This window comes from Pinus tabuliformis, chromosome 6, assembly GCF_031772625.1.
Source record: "Pinus tabuliformis cultivar Carrire ecotype Pingquan chromosome 6, CPIR1, whole genome shotgun sequence".
Taxonomy (NCBI): Eukaryota; Viridiplantae; Streptophyta; class Pinopsida; order Pinales; family Pinaceae; genus Pinus; species Pinus tabuliformis.
In genome coordinates, this window is record NC_142292.1 from 366,668,802 (window position 1) to 366,688,873 (window position 20,072).

Consider the following 20,072-nt stretch of genomic DNA (forward strand, 5'->3'; position numbering starts at 1 on the left):
ACGTCTGCAAAAAAATGCAAAATTGGATTACCTAACCAAAACGATCACTCTTAACGAAAACAAAAATGTAACAAAAGCATATGAAGAGGTTACCATGCTGAGTCAAGCATAGTAACGTTTAAGGTACAACCCGTTTCGGGGTTGTGACAGTGGAATCCCATCGTAATCTACTAGCTCATAGGCTCCTTTTGCTAATACACGCTTAACAATAGAGGGATCCATCCACAAAGACTGGAACTTACCTGCTCCCAATTTATTGGATTCCTGATCGTAAAGCAAGACCAGGTCGCTTTCTGAGAAAACGCAGGGTTTGACATTCTTGTCAAATTGTGCTTTGACTCGTTTCTTATGTGCTTCGTTAGCCAAGGCAGCGTCACGATGGGTTTCATCCAGTTGGATTAACTCTGAGAAACGAGCTTCTTCCTCTGAAGTTCCGAGGAGGAGGTCAACTGCGAGCTTGAGAGACGAAATTCTGCACTGAACCGGTAAGATCGCTTCCAGGCCATACACTATTTGAAAGGGCATAAACCCGGTTGCATTTCTCACCGATGTTTGGTATGCCCATAAGGCTGAGTACAGGATTAGGTGACCGCTCCATTTATGGACTCCAATCATCCTTTTCTGCATGCGTTTAAGGACTTTGTTGATCGCCTAAACTTGCCCGTTCGCTTGCGGATAATATGGAGTAGAGCTATCGTGGGACAGTCCTAATTTGGCAACCAATTCAACCATCATGTGATTGCGGAAAGGCGATCCATGATCTGTGACTATAGCTTGTGGAATGCCGAACCTGGAGACTACATGATTGAAAAAGAAAAGCGCGGTCATTTCGCCGCTGTTGTTTAATGTAGGCATCGCCTCAACCCATTTCGTAAAATAGTCAACTGTGACTATGATATACCCATGCCCCCCGTCTGAGGTGGGGTTACATTGCATGAAATCTATGCCCCATTTGGTGAATGGACCAACAACAACTACTGGCTGCAGAGGTGCGGGTGCTATTCTGGTTTTGCGGTCGAAGATTTGACAAGAATGGCATCTTCTGACTGCGGTTATGAAATCTTTGAACATCGTTGGCCAGAAGTATCCTGCTCGTAAAATATTTTGTGCCGTAGCATAACCAGATTGATGTCCCCCACATGCACCTGAATGAAAATCATTTAGGACTTTTTCAGCCTCCTCATGGGTGAGGCACCTTCGCAGAATTGTATCGACACCACGACAGTAAAGTGTATCATCGACGATCATGTAGTCTTTTGCTTGATATTGAGTACGTCACTGTTCTGAGCGAGAGGTATTAGACCTATATTTTTGGGTTTGGAGATAAATGATTATATCTCCATACCACAGATCGCTTGAAGATATCAAAAATAAAGATTCATCCACGATTGTTGCTTTGGATGTTGAATCGTTGGATGACAATGGGAAATCACATAGTAACTCGGCGAAAACTAGAGCTTTCTTTGATTTGGATTTTATGAATTCCAGATCAAACTCTTGCAAAATTGCTATCCACTTTGAATATTTGCCCCCACGCAACTGTTGCAACAAGATGTAAGTCATGGGGTTGCAATCTGAAAAAACGGTAGTTTTTCGAAGGAGAACATAATGTCGAAATCTCTGTATTGCTTGAACAGCTGCGAGAGCCAGCTTTTCAACATAGGAGTATTTTCTTTCTGTATCATTTAAGTTTCGACTTAAATAATAAATGGGGTGTTCGATTCCCTTGTCTTCTTGAACTAAAACCATTGCGATGGTCGTATTTGCTGCAGCCAGATACAGGTTAAAGTCTCTTTGATAATTAGGAGCGTACATTAATGATGATTTTATTAGGGATTCCTTTAGAGCATCAAAGGAAGCTTGCGTGACTTGATCCCAGTTGAAGGGTACTTCTTTTTCAACAGATGCGTATAACCTTTAGCAAGTTCGGCTTAATTTGGAATGAACATCCTCAAAAAGTTTGCTTTCCCTTGGAGTTTCTGAATCTGAAGAAAATTTGAAGGTTGAGGCAAATCGATGATTGCCTGAACCTTGCACGGGTCGAGACGAATTCCATCCTTTGAAACTACAAAGCCAAGTAAATGACCAGAACCGACACAAAACACACACTTGTGCGGATTGAGTCTTATTTTGTAGTGTCGACAACGTAGAAATATTTCTCTCAAATGCTGCGGATGATCGGTTCACTTTTGTGAATGAGCCGGAAGATCGTCGAGGTATGGTTGAACGATGTTCTTGATGTCATGGAAGGCATAATTCATTGCCCTTTGAAAAGTTTCCCCTGTGTTATTTAAACCAAAAGGTAGCTTACGGTACGTGAATGTGCCCCACAAACAAATAAATGCAGTCTTTGACTGGTCCTATGGGCGGATATTTATTTGATTATACCTGGAAAATCCATCCATAAACAAAAAGATTTCACATCTAGCGCATTCATCAATTATCTGGTCGATGATGGGTGTAGGGTAGTTGTCCTTTGGACAAGCTTGATTTACATCCCTGTAATCGACACACACTCTAATCGTTCCCTGCTTTTTCATTATAGGATCAATGTTTGATACCCAATCAGTTAGAGGAACCGGGTAAATGAAACCAGCATGGAGAAGTTTTTCAACTTCTGCCTTGATTGCAGCGGCTTTCTTTGGGTCAACTTGCCGAAGCCGTTGTCTTACTGGTTTGACATCTGGATACATCTTAATTTTGTGTTCAACTATGCTCGAGTCAATGCATAACATTTCTTCATATGACCATGCAAAGACATCTCTGAACTCGCAAAAGAGGGCGTAATATACTTCCAGTTTTGAAGAAGAACAAGATTTGCTGATATTCTCTACAACATCTGGTTTGGTCGAGATATTTATGGCGATAGTTTCTTCAATATTTGACAGATTTCGCTCGAAATCCACCGTGTTTACAGTATTTGATAGAAAATAAAAAACTGATGGATGATTAAGGTTGCTAGAGTAATCTTCGTTGTAATCCGAAAGATGGGAACGATGGTTGTAATCTTCCCATGGTGCCCCCTCTATGATCATTCACTGAACAATTCCTTCACCTGTAGGATGTACATGTGACCAAGGATCCGAAGAGGTACCATACTCTTTTGACCTATCTACCCAAACGCTTGATGAGCATTCATTTGGGTTTGCCAACCATGTCGAGAACATTGATTGCTACAATATTTCTATTGGGCTTGGAGGCAATACCTGGTGATGATCCAAGTTAACATCGTGTTCGGACATCTTTTGAATATAAGATACCATATTGCAAGTTCCCACTGTGGCCACTTCCGCCAGGTTGTTTGGAGGCGGTAGGGAAAAAGTACCCATCAATGTGGGGTCTTTTAGCAGGCCTACTCTGATATTTTGAAGCAACTGAGAGCTTCCGTGGATCATCGGGATGCTTCTCGTAACTTGTGAACTGTTGGGGAGAAAAGTTTGCTGGTCAACGATTATAATTCCTCCCTGAACAGGAAATGCAATCTTTCTGAAGCACGTTGACACAACAACGACCATAGAATAAATCCAAGGCCTTCCCAGTAGGATGTTATAATCGAGATTTCCATCGATAACTTCAACATCAATTTCTACTATTTTCCCCCCCAGTTCAACTTGTAAGTTACTCAAAATCCCGTATGGAGTGGCTGATCTATCCTGATGATGAGCCACGGTGGAGGGCTCGAAACGTCGATACAAACAAATCATGGATGCGGAAACTCCGGAAGATAACAACACACAAAGCACTGATCGCAGAAGCCTCAAAACAATGATTTTAATGTCGTTGACGATCACGACAAGGGTGGTGATCCTAAAGTTTTCCAGCAACTCATTGACATAATACATGTAGATGCCCCCTCATCAATAATTGTTCAGTGAACAGTTTTTTTGAGGGCTTTCACTTGAATGAGGAAAGCGTGTTGAGCTAGTAACTGAGGCTCATATCCTTTATGATTAAAGACCACAAGATTGGAATCCGCTGGGTCAATCCCACCTATTGCTGATAATAGAGCCTGCTTTTGGGAGGGGCAATTTTGCAGTACTTCAAGTGTCGACATAGCGGATGATGATTGGGCTAGGTCCTCCACTATATTATAATTCTGTACCGCTTTGGCACGAGGATTAAATGTCAATTTGTGTACTACTCCCTTCGGCGGCTTTATTGTTAGCTCAGGAATGATGAGTTGCACAACTTCGGCCGAAGTTGTTGTCAAACTAGTAGGTTGATCAGTAGCCTTATTGCTCGATAGTTGTGGATTCCTGTAATCTTTATTCCTTGTCGTTATCAAAGCATCCTTTTGCTATTTTGAAATGGACAACATAAGCACTTGGGATGGGGAAGCATTATCGCTAGCAACCAGATTGGTTCTTGGGTTCGGAAATGGGTCAGTCAATACTGTTGAAGTTCTTGAATTCTGAAAGATTTTTTTAACTTCAGCTTTATATGGACAATCTCTCGTCCAATGGTCCTCATCGCATATGAGGCATGGCTGACTAGGTTTCTTTTGCCCAGAAGGGTTTGCTGAATATTTTTCAGGAGACGAATAGTCATGTTTCTTCTTTTTTCTCTTCCTTTTCTTCTTGCCCCTTGGTTGCTTCGGTTCTTTTCTTTTGTCAGTCGACACGGCATTAACCTCTGAGGCTAGAAGTTCTTCATTTGCATTTTGACCAGAAACCTTATGGGCTTTCTTAGATGTAGCCTTTGTAGATTTCGTGCTTGTCGTACCTATCACACCATTGCCGGCATGAGAGTCTTTGTTTGATTTAGGAGGAGGAGGAACAAAAATTCTAGTCTGGGAGCATCAGGAATTTTGTCATAGAGCGTGCCAGACTAAGTATAGATCAAGTCTAGATATTGCGCATGAGCAATGAGTTGCTCTTCGGTGGTGACTCCTCCCTTTGCCACATCTTTTGTAATAGAAGGTAACAATGACTTAATAAACCATTCAGCTGATAGCTGATCAGGAACATATGTTTTTACCATTCTACGACGGCGTCGCCACTCATGAATATGGTTAGATATGTGAGTGTCTGTCATCTGCTTGAAATTGGTAAGAAGCTATGTTCCTGTTTTGTACCTTATTGGTAACTGAAAATGGGTTAAAAAGGTGGTGGCAAGGGTGCCAAAGTTATCAAACGAAGCTCTAGGCAATTCGATGTACCATTTTGTTGCCGGACCAGTTAAGATTCAATGAAAAAGGCGAAGCCTAATTGAATCATCATTTAGAGTGTTGGAGGAACACCATCGATGAAAGGTCATCACATGATTCGACGAATCTTCACCCAGATTTCCATTAAATTTAGGAATATTTGACGGAAGTTTATGAGGAAGTGTTGGCCACCAAGGGGCATAAGCAATTGGATTGTTTGTTAGCCGATTTAGATCTAGTAACTCTAAAGTCGCCGCGAAGGGAAACTATTGATTCAGGTTCGGCGAAGCATACCCAGGATAAGATGGGATTGCCTGAGTAGTAGGTCTTTGCATACCAGCATAATGCATTTGATGCTGATAACTTTGATAAGGTTGCTAGGCATAACCAATTTGGGATGATTGATGATAACCATTTTGAATATATGGCTAGCCATTACTTGCAAAGTTTTGTTGCTCAGGTCCTTGGTACACTTGTTGGAATTGCGGTTGTTGGTGTTGCACCAGCCATGGTTGTGAAACCATTTGCTGTTTCCCAATACTAGATGTTTGACCAAGATGAGAGGTAATAGTACCCGTTTGAGCCTGATTTTCTCTAGTTAAGGAGCCACTAACTGGCGATTGCGGTTGCATTGTGGAGACAAGAGGTTGTTGTATTATGACCTGAGAAACTTGAGGCTGGCATACATCAGGCAATGCTTGTACTTGCGACACTGTCACAATAGTTGGTGTAGTGGGGATATTCGACACAGGTAGACTTGGTTGCATTAAGTATACAACTCTTGGTTGTTGAGGCAGTATTATCACCCAACCACTGGATGTGATTCCATTTTGACCTGAATTCGGTTGAGAACTCTCATATGGTTGTTCTCCCGGAGGGAACAATGAAAGGGCATACTGCCCCCCATACGGCGGCAATCTAGTGCTCACAATAAAGATTGGCCTTTGGAGACCAGACTGCCCAAATTGATACTGTCATGAAGGATCAATTTGTTGAGACTCAACATAAGAAATTCCAGATATCATTCCGAACGAACAAATGGGAACAGACCATACTGTCGAAACAGTCCCTGTGTGGACCCCCTCTAGCGGTTGAGAGCTAGTTGGGATAGATGGTATGCCAGCGAACATTGTCGGAGTGGTGGCAGGAGGTTTTGCTACCACTGTATCGGATGACACAGTCCTAGATGTTGATGGTTGTCAAGACATATCGAGTCTATCCAAAAGACTTCCTAGCGATTCTACAGGAACTTGCGATGAAGGGGTATTAACTTCTGAAGCAGAAGGATATAGGTGGATCCTAGTTCCAAAATGCGATGGAGTACTGGATGGAAGTGTTGGGTCTTGAAAATGTCATTCATTTCCATTACACTTTCACTATTATGTCCATTATATCACCTCCATTTCACCTCCATTTCACTACTATGTCACTACATTCATCCCACTTTCATTATCATTGGGCCACATTTATGTTTTTCCAATCTTTATTAATTCTAGGCCTTTTAAGTGAATTTGTGGTTAAAAATTAGAAAATAATGTGCATATGCTTATACCTAACAAGTGGGTTGAGATTGTTGACATGTGTAGGTCAAAAGGAGGCTTCTAGAAGACCTTTATGTGGCACTCTAAAGCCAAATTCGAATTTGAGTGGAAAGAATCATGGGATCATGAGGATATGTGTCACATCTCCTAATTGTATTGAAACTCTAAGAAGACATGTGTCTTATCAGTTCCTATTTTGATTAGGACTCTAGAGGTAGAGGGAGAGATTCATGGACTCTCATTAATGAGATGGCTTTTCATATTTTTGTATAAATAGGAATTCTCTCTCCTTCATTTGTTAGCTTGTTAGTTCTTAAGCTTGTTAGCTTGTGAGTCTTAGCTTAGCTTGGAGTTTGTAGTTCTTCCTTGATGGCTTTTGAAAGCTTTAGAGAGCTTTGTTGTACTTTGTAATTTTGAAGAACTTGAATAAAGCTTTGATGTTCTCAACATGGAAGGAGATGTGAAGTAGATGTCATGGAGCACATTGGAATGTAAGGTAGAGTAGATTTTATTTTGTAATTTTGCTTTGATTTCATTATGTCATTTTAATTGCTTTCAAGTTTGATAGATTAGATTTTCCATTCATGCAATTTTAATTCATGCAAGTGTGTTCAACCGGTTGATTGTAGATTTATCTAACTGTGTAATCTATGCTTAACAAAATATTCCAAGAAAGTAGTCCTCCTATTTTCCAATTGGTGCTTGGAGCATTAGAGCTCACAATATATTAGTTTTTCTTTACATGTTTTGTATTTGCTTTCCATTTCAAATTAGCATATCTAACTGTGTAATCTATGCTTAACAAAATAGTCCAAGAAAGTAGTCCTCCTATTTTCCAATTGGTGCTTGGAGCATTAGAGCTCACAATAGATTAGTTTTCCTTTACATGTTTTGTATTTGCTTTCCATTTCAAATTAGCATATCTAACTGTGTAATCTATGCTTAACAAAATAGTCCAAGAAAGTAGTCCTCCTATTCTCCAATTGGTGCTTGGAGCATTAGAGCTCACAGTAGATTAGTTTTCCTTTACATGTTTTGTATTTGCTTTCCATTTCAAATTAGCATATCTAACTGTGTAATCTATGCTTAACAAAATAGTCCAAGAAAGTAGTCCTCCTATTTTCCAATTGGTGCTTGGAGCATTAGAGCTCACAATAGATTAGTTTTCCTTTACATGTTTTGTATTTGCTTTCCATTTCAAATTAGCATATCTAACTGTGTAATCTATGCTTAACAAAATAGTCCAAGAAAGTAGTCCTCCTATTCTCCAATTGGTGCTTGGAGCATTAGAGCTCACAGTAGATTAGTTTTCCTTTACATGTTTTGTATTTGCTTTCCATTTCAAATTAGCATATCTAACTGTGTAATCTATGCTTAACAAAATAGTCCAATAAAGTAGTCCTCCTATTTTCCAATTGGTGCTTGGAGCATTAGAGCTCACAGTAGATTAGTTTTCCTTTACATGTTTTGTATTTGCTTTCCATTTCAAATTAGCATATCTAACTGTGTAATCTATGCTTAACAAAATAGTCCAAGAAAGTAGTCCTCCTATTTTCCAATTGGTGCTTGGAGAATTAGAGCTCATAGTAGATTAGTTTTTCTTTACATGTTTTGTATTTGCTTTCCATTTCAAATTAGCATATCTAACTATGTAATATATGCTTAACAAAATAGTCCAAGAAAGTATTCCTCCTATTCTCCAATTGGTGCTTGGAGCATTAGAGCTCACAGTAGATTAGTTTTCCTTTACATGTTTTGTATTTGCTTTCCATTTCAAATTAGCATATCTAATTGTGTAATCTATGCTTAACAAAATAGTCCAATAAAGTAGTCCTATTTTCCAATTGGTACTTGGAGCATTAGAGCTCACAGTAGATTAGTTTTCCTTTACATGTTTTGTATTTGCTTTCCATTTCAAATTAGTATATCTAACTGTGTAATCTATGCTTAACAAAATAGTCCAAGAAAGTAGTCCTCCTATTTTCCAATTGGTGCTTGGAGAATTAGAGCTCATAGTAGATTAGTTTTTCTTTACATGTTTTGTATTTGCTTTCCATTTCAAATTAGCATATCTAACTATGTAATCTATGCTTAACAAAATAGTCCAAGAAAGTAGTCCTCCTATTTTCCAATTAGTGCTTGGAGCATTAGAGCTCACAGTAGATTAGTTTTCCTTTATATGTTTTGTATTTGCTTTCCATTTCAAATTAGCATATCTAACTGTGTAATTTATGCTTAACAAAATAGTCCAAGAAATTAGTCCTCCTATTTTCGAATTGATGCTTGGAGCATTAGAGCTCACAGTAGATTAGTTTTTCTTAGATTAATTTCCTTAAGCATGAGAAACAAAACCCCAAAAACAACATAAACTATAAAACAATGAAGTAAGAGAAAGGTTAACTAAGCACATATAGTGCACCACACTTCATCAGTTTACGATACCTGGATTGATAATTTATGTAGAGCAATTTAAGATGTTAAATTGACTAGACAGGAAGATCCTCTGTAATCTCTTCTATAGCAATCAATCCAGGTGGAAGAGGTAGACCGTCAGGTCCGTAAAATATTTCTGGTGCCGAAGAAGGTATAGATTTTGCAGCGACAGATGCTGGAGGGGTAACACCTTCCAAATCAACTCTAGAGGGAGCTAGTTCAGGAATAGAAGTATTTACTATTACACTAGGATCAGTTCTAATGTCCTCTTGTAACTGAGGAACCTCTTCTGTAGAGGCAAGGATATCATAAAAGGTTAGAGTAACTGGAGTCTCAAAGGATGTTGAAACTCAAGTTTCAAACAAACCAGGAGACTTTGACCTAGTTAAACAAGTTCGATTGGCCTGGAATGGTTTCGTTTCTGGATTCAAAGATGGTTGACTCGTCAGTCTCCACAAATGACGGGGTTTTGATTGACTTTCTTCCATGATTTCGGATTATTTGATCAACTCAAAATAGGAGGGGAAAATGTTATTCCAAATTAAATGAATTTTAGACGCTTTGACACAACTTGCTTTTTCAATTTTTAAGAGTCGAGAAAAAGCTAAAGGTGACTGTAGTCGCCTTCGATTTTTAATGAGCCTGAAGTGACAAGTGCTTAGATGGACCTTTTCTTTTAAGGAGTCTTAAAAGCAACGAAGAGACTACTCTGGAAATCTAGACAGAGGGATTACCAAACCAATCGCAAAACTGCAGAATACCTTTTACGGTACGGCTGTCAATCTTCCCGAATGCTGTGTTCAGTGCATTTCGATCGATAGGGCGATAGACATGGCTTCCTAAGGATAAAGGATATAGCCTATTGTGGTCTCCCAATATATACTCAACGGTACGTGGGAGCACAAGTCTGTACTGGCACTTGTCATCTCAAAGAGGAGGAATCACCTAACCTACGATGAAAGCGACAATTACCAGGCTTTACGACACCAGAATATGTCTCTAGCCTAGACTTCTAGATGTTGTGCATTAGGTTCCAAAGTGTTTTTATGTTCATTGAATTTATTTTACAGTTGATCTTTCTTAAGAAGTTTTCCTTTAAGGTTCACCACGTGATGTAGATATACAACTCCTAAATATGCAATCTAAGATGATATATAGTCGTTTACTCTTCTTTTTGCAATGAAAATCCTAGCTACTAAGGAAAGAGAAGCGAAATCCTTTCAACATAGTGCAGAGAGCACACACTAGATGCACTGTCCTAAATCAAAACCAACAAGTAGTCTAAATGAAATGCACATGCATGTATTTGTTTTCTGCTTTCTTAATGTGTGAATGAAAAAAAGAATGCTAAATACAAATCTGAATTATCTCTTCTTTCAAAGTGACAGTACTAACGATTTCTTTTCAAAAAACGAATGGAAGACAAAACAACACTTTGCGATTTTGAATTAAAAACGGCTTTCGACACTTGAAATACTAGTAATTCAAATCAAATACAAGAGTAACAGTGTGATCAACTATCAAAAAGAGGAGGATTCTTTTCTTTGGCTGAAAACGACACTTGCGACACTTTCAAATCAAAAGACGACAGTTCAATTAAGCTACTATTTTGTAAAGGAGAATTAAAAATGGCAAAAAATACATAAAAACATTCACAATTCTTTGTACAATGGAGGCTAAATAATGCACAGGAATGGGGTTTCAACAGTGGTCTACTGATCACATACAGCAAAACTCCTGAATAAAGCTGAAGACAGTGAAGTAAAAACCCAAATCTAGAGGCAGAAATAGTCTTACCTAATCATCGCACCTGTAACACAAGGAAACAGGGATGCATCCCACCTACTACACATGGGAGGCGCAATGCATCCAGTCTGCCAAAAGGAGATAGTGTGATGGTCCAGGAACGAGACTTTAACTTGGTTTTTTATCACATTTTGCAGCTTAGTTCAGGGATTTAGGCTGAGCTAATGATATTCAGTAACTACAAAGTATAGGGGCTGATCTAATGAGGTTACTTGAGCTACCTCTAGGGAACTTAGGATGTTTGCAAGTTAGTTGTTCAGTTCATAAACAAACTCAAAGATTGATTGAAGTAGCATTGATCTACTTTGCACTTGCATAGCAAATGCAATTCGAAGGCTAGCTAGCTTAACTTTAGGCTCTGTCTATAGTTTATGAAGCAAACAAATAGAGACAAGCAATCAAACTATTCGTTCCCCAACGGAGTCGCCATTTTGTTATCGGGAAAACTAGTGTCTATTCAGAGCTGCTAGTCCCACTAAGACGGGTAGCTATCTTAGAAACAAACAAATTAAAGTAACTTGTGTTTTCCTTTATGAGAGATAGATGAGAAAGAAGCGGAGAGTACCAACCTTAGTCTTTCATTTGGCTTCTTGCTTGTTTCCTTTCCCCTTTGACAGAATCTCGCCACTCCTTCCTTACTTGTCCCACTTCAAAGAGCACCTGTAGAGTCAAAGCAGCATAATACCATCAAATCATAGAGATCTATCACTGTAAACAATATAGGGTCAGATATATATTGACCATACAAATGCATATATCAACATAATATTCAGAGATACACAAGAATATGGAGGAAAACTCAAATAGCTTTATTGATAGAAGTAGTAGAAGAGAGAATTACAACCATTTGGTCTGACCCAGTGCCATCCTCCCAGCATGAAAGCCCTCTTCACCTCATACAAAGCAAGATCACCCAACAATGTCTTCAAAGAGAAACCAACAACACTTCCTTGCAAATCACAAAATTCCAGCCTTTGGATCTCTGGGATGAGGGATCCATATATAGATGTTTGTAGGGGGATTGGTCAGCTTCTGGGATTTTGATTAGTGTCATCTCTCTGATAGTTCTTGGTTCCACTTAGAGATTTCATGATCTCTTACTCATCCTTGGGCGAATTCAGAGAGGCAATTGTCAAATGAGCAGCTTCTAGAATATTCTTAGGGTCTCCACCTAGCAAACTGCTTGTGCCATTTGTCTGCTCTCACTCATCGCACCCTACAGAAGGGATTTCCAGTATGCATCACACTTTTTGCATGTGGCAGGTGAGATGCATTGCACCCTTAGCACTAGGTAGTCTGTATGGTCCTTCTTTGACCAGTTCTGAGTAGTTTTTCATGGAGAACTTCTGGGAGATGATGTAATCAACTGACTTGCTCCTTTAGGGTATGAAACAACACTTTTAGGGGCTTAGAAGCCCTTGGTTTATGGACATATATGGTTGGGGTTGCAGTGCCCAAATATGTCTATAACACTATTGGGCTAGAAACATCCTCTAATGCTGAAGGTCCATCTGCCATTGACAAGTGCTCCCTCTCTGACCTCTGAGCTGCTACAACACTCCATGCATCTTGCACCGTTGCACACTTCTCTGTGCCATCCTGCACTGTTGCAACACTCCTATGCCTCTCGCATTGTTGCAGCCTGCTAGCTCTGCATTGTCTTGGGATTCCTGCACTGTATCTCTCTCTTCCACTCCATATGCATTTGCCTCTACCCACTTAGCAAGTCCTACTACTCCTCATTCTGCTCCCGTAGCAAGGTCTAATCAAAGAGGTTGGGTACCTCAATGATCCTGCCCCTATTCTAGCCTTCTTGGGACTATCACTCCATATCGCCCCACCTATGACTTGGAGTTATGGATGCGTGTGATCCCTCTGCCCACTTGGCTTGAAATTTCCCCCTACTGGAGGTCTCTACATGAGTGGATGCCTCCACTCAGTCTCCTCTCGGCTTCTCTAGTTGTGGCTGCTCCACAACCTCTTGAATCTGCTTCACCAATTGTGGCTTCTCCACAATTTTCTGATACTTCTTATGGCACTGCATGTTGAGAGGTAGTGTATTCTCCCTCTCAACCACCAAGTCTCCAACAATTGCCTTGCTCCTCAAGGCTTTGCATGCATCTTGAACCTCAAGAGCATACATGTTCTTGAATTGTGAACTGATCTGCTTCACCTGTATCATGGTGATGTGTCGAAGGAAAACGTTTCCCTTACTGAAGACTACATCATAGCCTTTGTCTTCCAGCATTATGATCGACACCAAATTTTTCCTCAGTCCTGGTACATATTTGACATCAGTCAAGGTAATGCAAGCTCCATGCTCCCTCTAAAAAAAACTGTGCCTACACCTGAGACACTATACTTTTCATCATTACCTATCGCGATCTGCATCTGGAGATCCTTCTCCTCCAAGGTACTGAACAAAATCTTGTCGCCAGTCATGTGGAAAGAAGCTCCACTGTCAAGAAACCAACCACATCCCACCATGGATGAAACCATGCATGCGAAGAGGGTGAAATCCAACTCGAACTGTGAGGCCAATGCCTCACCTTCAGATCCTTCATTGGATCCCATCTTGGATTTCCTTAGTGGACAATTTGTAGCAAAATGGCCCACCTCATGACAACGAAAGCATTGCACTTTCGATTTGTCAAAATTCTTCCCATCATGGGAAGAACTCGATTTGGGATGAGAATCCTTCTCCTTCCCTTTCTTTGCCTTACTCTCTAAGGCGTAATTTTCTTCATCCTCCTTGGATGAAGAACCATCTCTGGTGCTTCTTTTTATCTCCTCCTGCATCATATCCGACCAAAGTCGTTCCCAATTTGGCAGTATCTCTCTTCCATTTACTGAGTGTTGGTAGCTATGCCAGCTCTTAGGAAGACCAAGGAGAGAAAGACTCACCATGTCATCATCGACTGTCATGATCCCTACACTTCCAAGCTCATCCCTACAGGTAGTGAGCTTGTTCATATATGTAGAGATCGTGTCACCCTTTTCACACTTGATTTTCCGAAGCTTGTCTTTTAGCGCCAACTTCCTCTGATCGCTGCTATTCTGATATAGATCTTTCAATGTTTTCCACATTGAAAACGGTGTCTCCTTCCCATGGAGACTTGAGACTATGTGGTCTCGAACTCCCTCCAGAAGGATTCTCCTCGCTCTAGCCACACATTTTTTCCATTCCGCCAATTCTGTAGCATTAGCTACTACCAGCTTGGGGACTTCTTGATCAATGAATTCCTTTAGACTGTTGTCCTCTAATACTGCTTCCATGTGATCCTTCTAGCCTATATAATTCGAGCTTCCATCAAGAGCATTATTCGAGTCTTAAACCGTTGAATGCCATTGGGGAAATTTGAGATGTGATAAGAATTCAAATTCTATAATCAGGAACTTAAAAATTCGAACTTATCCCTTCTTTATATACTGTTCTTCACTTTGATCACCTTTGCTTTGATACCATGTAGAAATTCCCACTGTAGATCAACAGATTATGCAATAGACTAAAGAAAAATACAAGATCTACTTCTACAACAAACTTTGTGGAAGCTTAATCGAGTATGAGCAAGATTAATGAGAACACATATAACCGAGAATGAGAAATAAATCACACATAACATAGAAGAAATAACCTGGGGAAAGCCTCAGCTTAAAACCCCAATCTATGTATTATCATACAAGTGGAAATACGTTCAAATTACAAAAAGAATCAGCTCTCAAGCTATCCTGCTCTATCTGCAATCAAAAAATACTGCTCATAGACAGTCAAAGGCTTCTCCAAACCTTCTCCTCTACCATCCAAGCCTCCTATTTCCTTGCGTAGTTTTTCTTGGGGTCCAGTGCTTCCACTTGTGTGAATTCCCACCTCACACTGCTCACTTGGCTCATAAATAACTGCACAAACCTAAAGGAGATAATTCCTTTTGCATGGATGAGTTTCCTTTATAGGAAAATTCCTCCAACTGATAGTACACTGTCCCTTCCTCTGATCTCAACTGGGTCTCTAACAGAACTGACATGCATGAGTTATTTATGAGAGAATATTCAGTGATCTGAAGTGCAGTAGTTACATGCATGCAAGCATTAACTAACTGAACTCATAATTAATTCAACAAAATGTTTGAATTAATCTAACTGGACTTGACTTAGTTAACTAAGTCAACTAATTACAACTCAATATTACAACTTATCCTTATCTCTTTAACTGATGGATAAATTCCTCAATCAATGGAGAAACTGTTGCATGTCCCCACATAGACTTCATGTTTGATTTTCTACAACTAATTAACTCATGGTGAATTAATTAATTATTTTACAAATAGCGGCTAAGATCAAATTTGAATTTTACTTCTCAATTTTAGTTTAGGGACTAACTAAAATTGGAATCTAACCTGAAATGCTATTTATAGCAATGCTAGTTTTAGCACTTCCATTTTTCATTCCTTGTTGCTATGTCTGACACTGGTAGCCGAACTTCTATTTATAGCAATGCTATTTTTAGCATTTCTATTTTTGGCATTTCTTGTTGCCATTTTCAACAGCCTCATCGCGATCTCTAAGGCCTCTGCTTGAGTCATTAACTTCTATTGTGACAGCGACAGTACAAACCATTCACGATGTTGTCCATTTGTTAGATTCATATTAGCTTCACGAATCATACACTTCAGCCTTTGATCCAACTCCCAAGGAGTCTCACCTGGTAGAATCGTGATCTCTTTGAATCCAATGATCAACTGTGCTTCAGACTTGGGCCTATTAAATTCTCTGTTTAGCGCTGCTTGGATATCCGTGATTCCTGCATTTGGATTATATTTAGAGTGCTTAATATACCAAGTTAGCGCATGGTCCTGCAGGGCACTAACCAGTGTTGCTTTCTTTATATTGTCCTCTGTAACTCCTTGTGCTTCCCATATGGCTCTTAAAATGAACCAAAAGTGGTTCGGATTCTCATTTCCCACTCCCTTGAACACAAGCAACTTTATTGTGCTTGCCATATTGAATCGCGGTGGTGGCGAAGGTGGTACAGGTGAGGATGGAGGTGATGGCAGCGAAGCTGGTGGAGGTGTGGGTGGGGGTGGTATTCGCGGAATTATTTTCCTTATCAAATGGATCTCACTTCATGACGAGACCTTCGTGAGCTCTTCCTTGTCCCCTCGCAGAGGTGAAATCAAGGGGCTATTTTCTGGTCCCTTATTTCTTTTGTTCCTATAAGTTTTCCCAATTCACGTAGCCCTGAACATCAAGGTAACTGCATAACCCTCTTTTCGCACAATAGAAACAGGTACTTTACGTACTTACCTCGCGGTCCTTTGAGAAAGCATCACTCTGCCTCAATGTAGTTGACTGAGGTATTGACTGTGAACTCAGTAATGAATTCTCCTATAATATGATCGATCTAATGATCAACGACATGTGTGATCTTATCCTCTGATGCTTCCAACCTTCATACTATTTCTAGGGTACACACATTAGGATTGTCGAGTTTCCACCTTCCTTGGCTATATGCTAGCTTCGCGATCTCAGTAGGGAAAGACGCGAAGATAATTTCGTGGATCTTTGTGTACAGGTAGCAGTCTAACCACTCTTCTTTTGATAGTCATGGGTTCTTATTTTCCTGTGCCGCGAACTTGTGAATTCTTCTTTCCAACCAGCCTTCAATTTCCTTCTTAGTTGGATCCCAATGATACGACATCAGACATCTCTCATGCATATTCCAATCCCGGCAATGGAACCATTTCTTGGCTTGATGGGGCCTGACCCAGGTTCAAAGTTATTTAGCTAAAAAAATCCCTACACTACTGGCCCTTTCGGCATCAGCCCGCTAAGCACAGATTGAAGTCTCACTTGAAGTAGTATGGGGGGATGCTGGAACCAATTTTCTGCACCCTTGAGATGTCTGAGGTGTCAATCTAGTCCACTGTGCCTACCTTTGTGCATGTCACTTCGCGCACTATGGTAACTTGCGAGACCTTCATGATCTGTTATAATCACCTTCGTGCAGCCCTAACCAAGGGCTGAGGTGATTTTGCACTACGGTGACAATGATCTGTGCTATTTCCCTAAATTATACCACATATCTTACTTATCTTCTTACAAAGGTTAGTTAACTTCGCATAAACAGATATTTGATCTCGCATTCAGTTATTTAACACAATCATACATGTTCGCACACCATATAAACAACATAAATGTAATTTATACCCAATAAATTCAATGCAAAAAATAGGAAATAATTACACAATAATGATATAAAACTTCTCATTATTAATGCTTCAACGATTACAGACTCAACCTGCCCTGTGCACTCAACTGTGGACTACTAGGCCTCTGCACACTCAGCTGTAGAGCCTTCTCCTACTCTACGACCCAAAACTATACTTTACACTCTAGATATGACTAAACTCTTCATCCTTAGATTCTTCTGATTGACTCTCTTACAACATAGAGCCTTGCTCTACTTATATAATCCCATTGTCTATGAACCATGGGTAGATCTCTATAGCCGACCTTACATTACAAAATTAAGGGCGGACAACCCTATGACTCATTTACAAGCTACACGCTCCGCACCCAGAAAATGCGGAGCTTTTACATCGAAGTTACAATTTGTGACCAAAATCTCGGCTTTTAGCCCCAAAACTTCCCTTGGGGGATCCCACACCCAACACTTGGTCAATAGAGATATATTCCCACCTTTCTCATCTAACTTGAGGAGTCTAGCTCCTCTTTAGTAGTTAACACGGTCACCTTTGATCCAAGTGGATGTTGGTGGCCACCCACCTATTCCACTTGGACCCCCACAAATGTCTCTTTCAATTTTTCAGTTTCCTTAATTGTAGCACAATTTACTATTTTTGGCTGTTTTTCAGGTCCTGAACTTTCGGAGCCATTTTGAGGCCCTAAATGAAATTTTTTGGGAAACCTGTGAGCATCATGGGTCCATGGACGAATGTTTCTAATCCCAAAGTGTAGTCCTCGGATAGATATTTCTAATGAGGTATTGTGCACGTCAAATAGATATCGTATGCCAAATTTATGACCTCGGGAAGTTGATGTACCAATTTACCCAAAACAGGGCCCATAGTTTGGCGCTTCATCTCCTAGGGTTAGGTTTTGGGATTTTTAGGGTTTTCCATTATTTCTCATCAATAAATAGGCCTTTGAGCCTCATTGTAAGACAATTGAGAGGGATGTATATGTCACATCTCTTCTCAGAGATAAGCTACCATCGCTCGAGCTAGTTTATTTCCATTTCTGTTTGTAAGCATATTTCAGTGTTTTACATTAATGAAATGAAGCATTATTTCTGCTGCATCTCTGTATTTATGGTTATCTTTGTAATTTTTTGTGTTCCCGTTTAAATCTGGATCAATGGTATCAGAGTGGTCTGCTCTTTCTCTGTTTTTCTTTGCATGTCCCCAACGAGGTCGGGATATAAGTAGTTAGGGCTTGAACTGGTTGAACCTTTGCAAGACCACCCTCACAAATCCCGATGACCTCCCATGGTGGATGAAAAGAAAGATGAGGGGGTAGGAGATCCTATCAAAATCTCACTCGAAGAAGCCCTCGAGTGACAAAGGAATGCGATGATGGAAAACTTTGCCCAGATCCTTCAGCGGTTACCCAACGTCGATGCATCTGCTTCCAACATCTACTATGGAAACGGCACACACTTTAAGGTACAAGTTAACTTTGAAATCCCCATATTCGAGGGTGAGATAGATGCAGATTCCATAGATAAATGGTTAAATATGCTAGAAGTTTATTTTTCTGTTCATGATTTTTCCAGTCGGGAAAAGATCACTTTTTCACTTCTCAAAGCAACCCCCCATGTCAAGGATTGGTGGGAAACCTACTCCGAGCAGAAGGATGAGAGTACGAATTCACTGTTTTTATCTGCACCCACTTGGAATTCATTTTGGGATGCCATTAAGGAGCAGTGCTACCCTTTCAAAAGCTATGAGGATAAATACATAAAGTGGACCACGTTGTGGCAGGGAAGGGACCAAGATGTGCCGGAGTTCACAAATATTTTTCATACCCTTCGCAAAAAGTTAGGTATCAATGATTCTGAGATGCATTTGGTACTAAAATACTGCATCTTCCTACAAAGGTACATCCAAGACAAGATGGAGTTCTTGAACATCTCCTTGCTTAGCACGACATACCGATATGCTGTCAAGATCGAGAAAAGGTTTAAACAAAAGAAGTGAGACTTTGGATCTACGAATCTAAAGAACAAAGGACAAAGCCAAGGCGGGGTGACCCAAGACAACACATCGAAGCCACAAGAAAAGAACATCACCACGAAGTCAAAGAAGGACACATGAAAGTGGCATGAGTTCCATAAGAGCCCCACTCATAACACAAGTGAGTGTCGGACCAAGCAGTCGCTGCTGGTAGAGTTGAAGGCTTCAGAATCAGATGCATGTTCCGACCCTGAGTCGGAACTTGATAAGGGGAATGACAAAGGGAAGCAAATCATTGATGCAGAGCCCAGCGCCATTTTTGCCACTGCCAAGGTCCAGAAGAATGAGCCCGAAGATCCAGAGGAGGGGGAGCATCTTTTCCACTCACAGATGTGGGTGAAGGGTTCGCCGCTGCAATTCATTGTTGACAATGGGAGCCAAAAGAACCTCATTTCAGCAAAGGTTGTGAAGTGGCTGGGACTACCAACCATACCACACCCGCAACCATATAACATCAGGTGGCTTCACCAAGGACAATATCTCCGAGTCTGCTAATAGTGCCGCCTTCCCTACAGTGTCAAGCCCTTCACAGATGAGGTATTATGTGATGTTGCACCGCTTGATGTTTGTGATGTATTATTTGGCCAACCATACTTGTGGAAGTGACATGATTTGTATGAGTCAAGGCCTCGCATTATTATTATTTCTTTGTGTAATACCTTATACAGGATACCAGAGGTAGCCTCACCTACCATCACTTCTTTGATCTCTACTAAGAAAGGCAGTAAGATCATCTCTCAGACTAGGAAATTTATTTTCTCTCTGGTTCACTCTCAAAGTAAGGGGAAGATCATAGCCACATCCATGGCCCCTCAGAAGGGTTCCTTCAGGCAGCAGAATCAGGTGGATGCGGTCATGAAAGAAGACAGAGACATCTTCTCCTCACTCACAGGG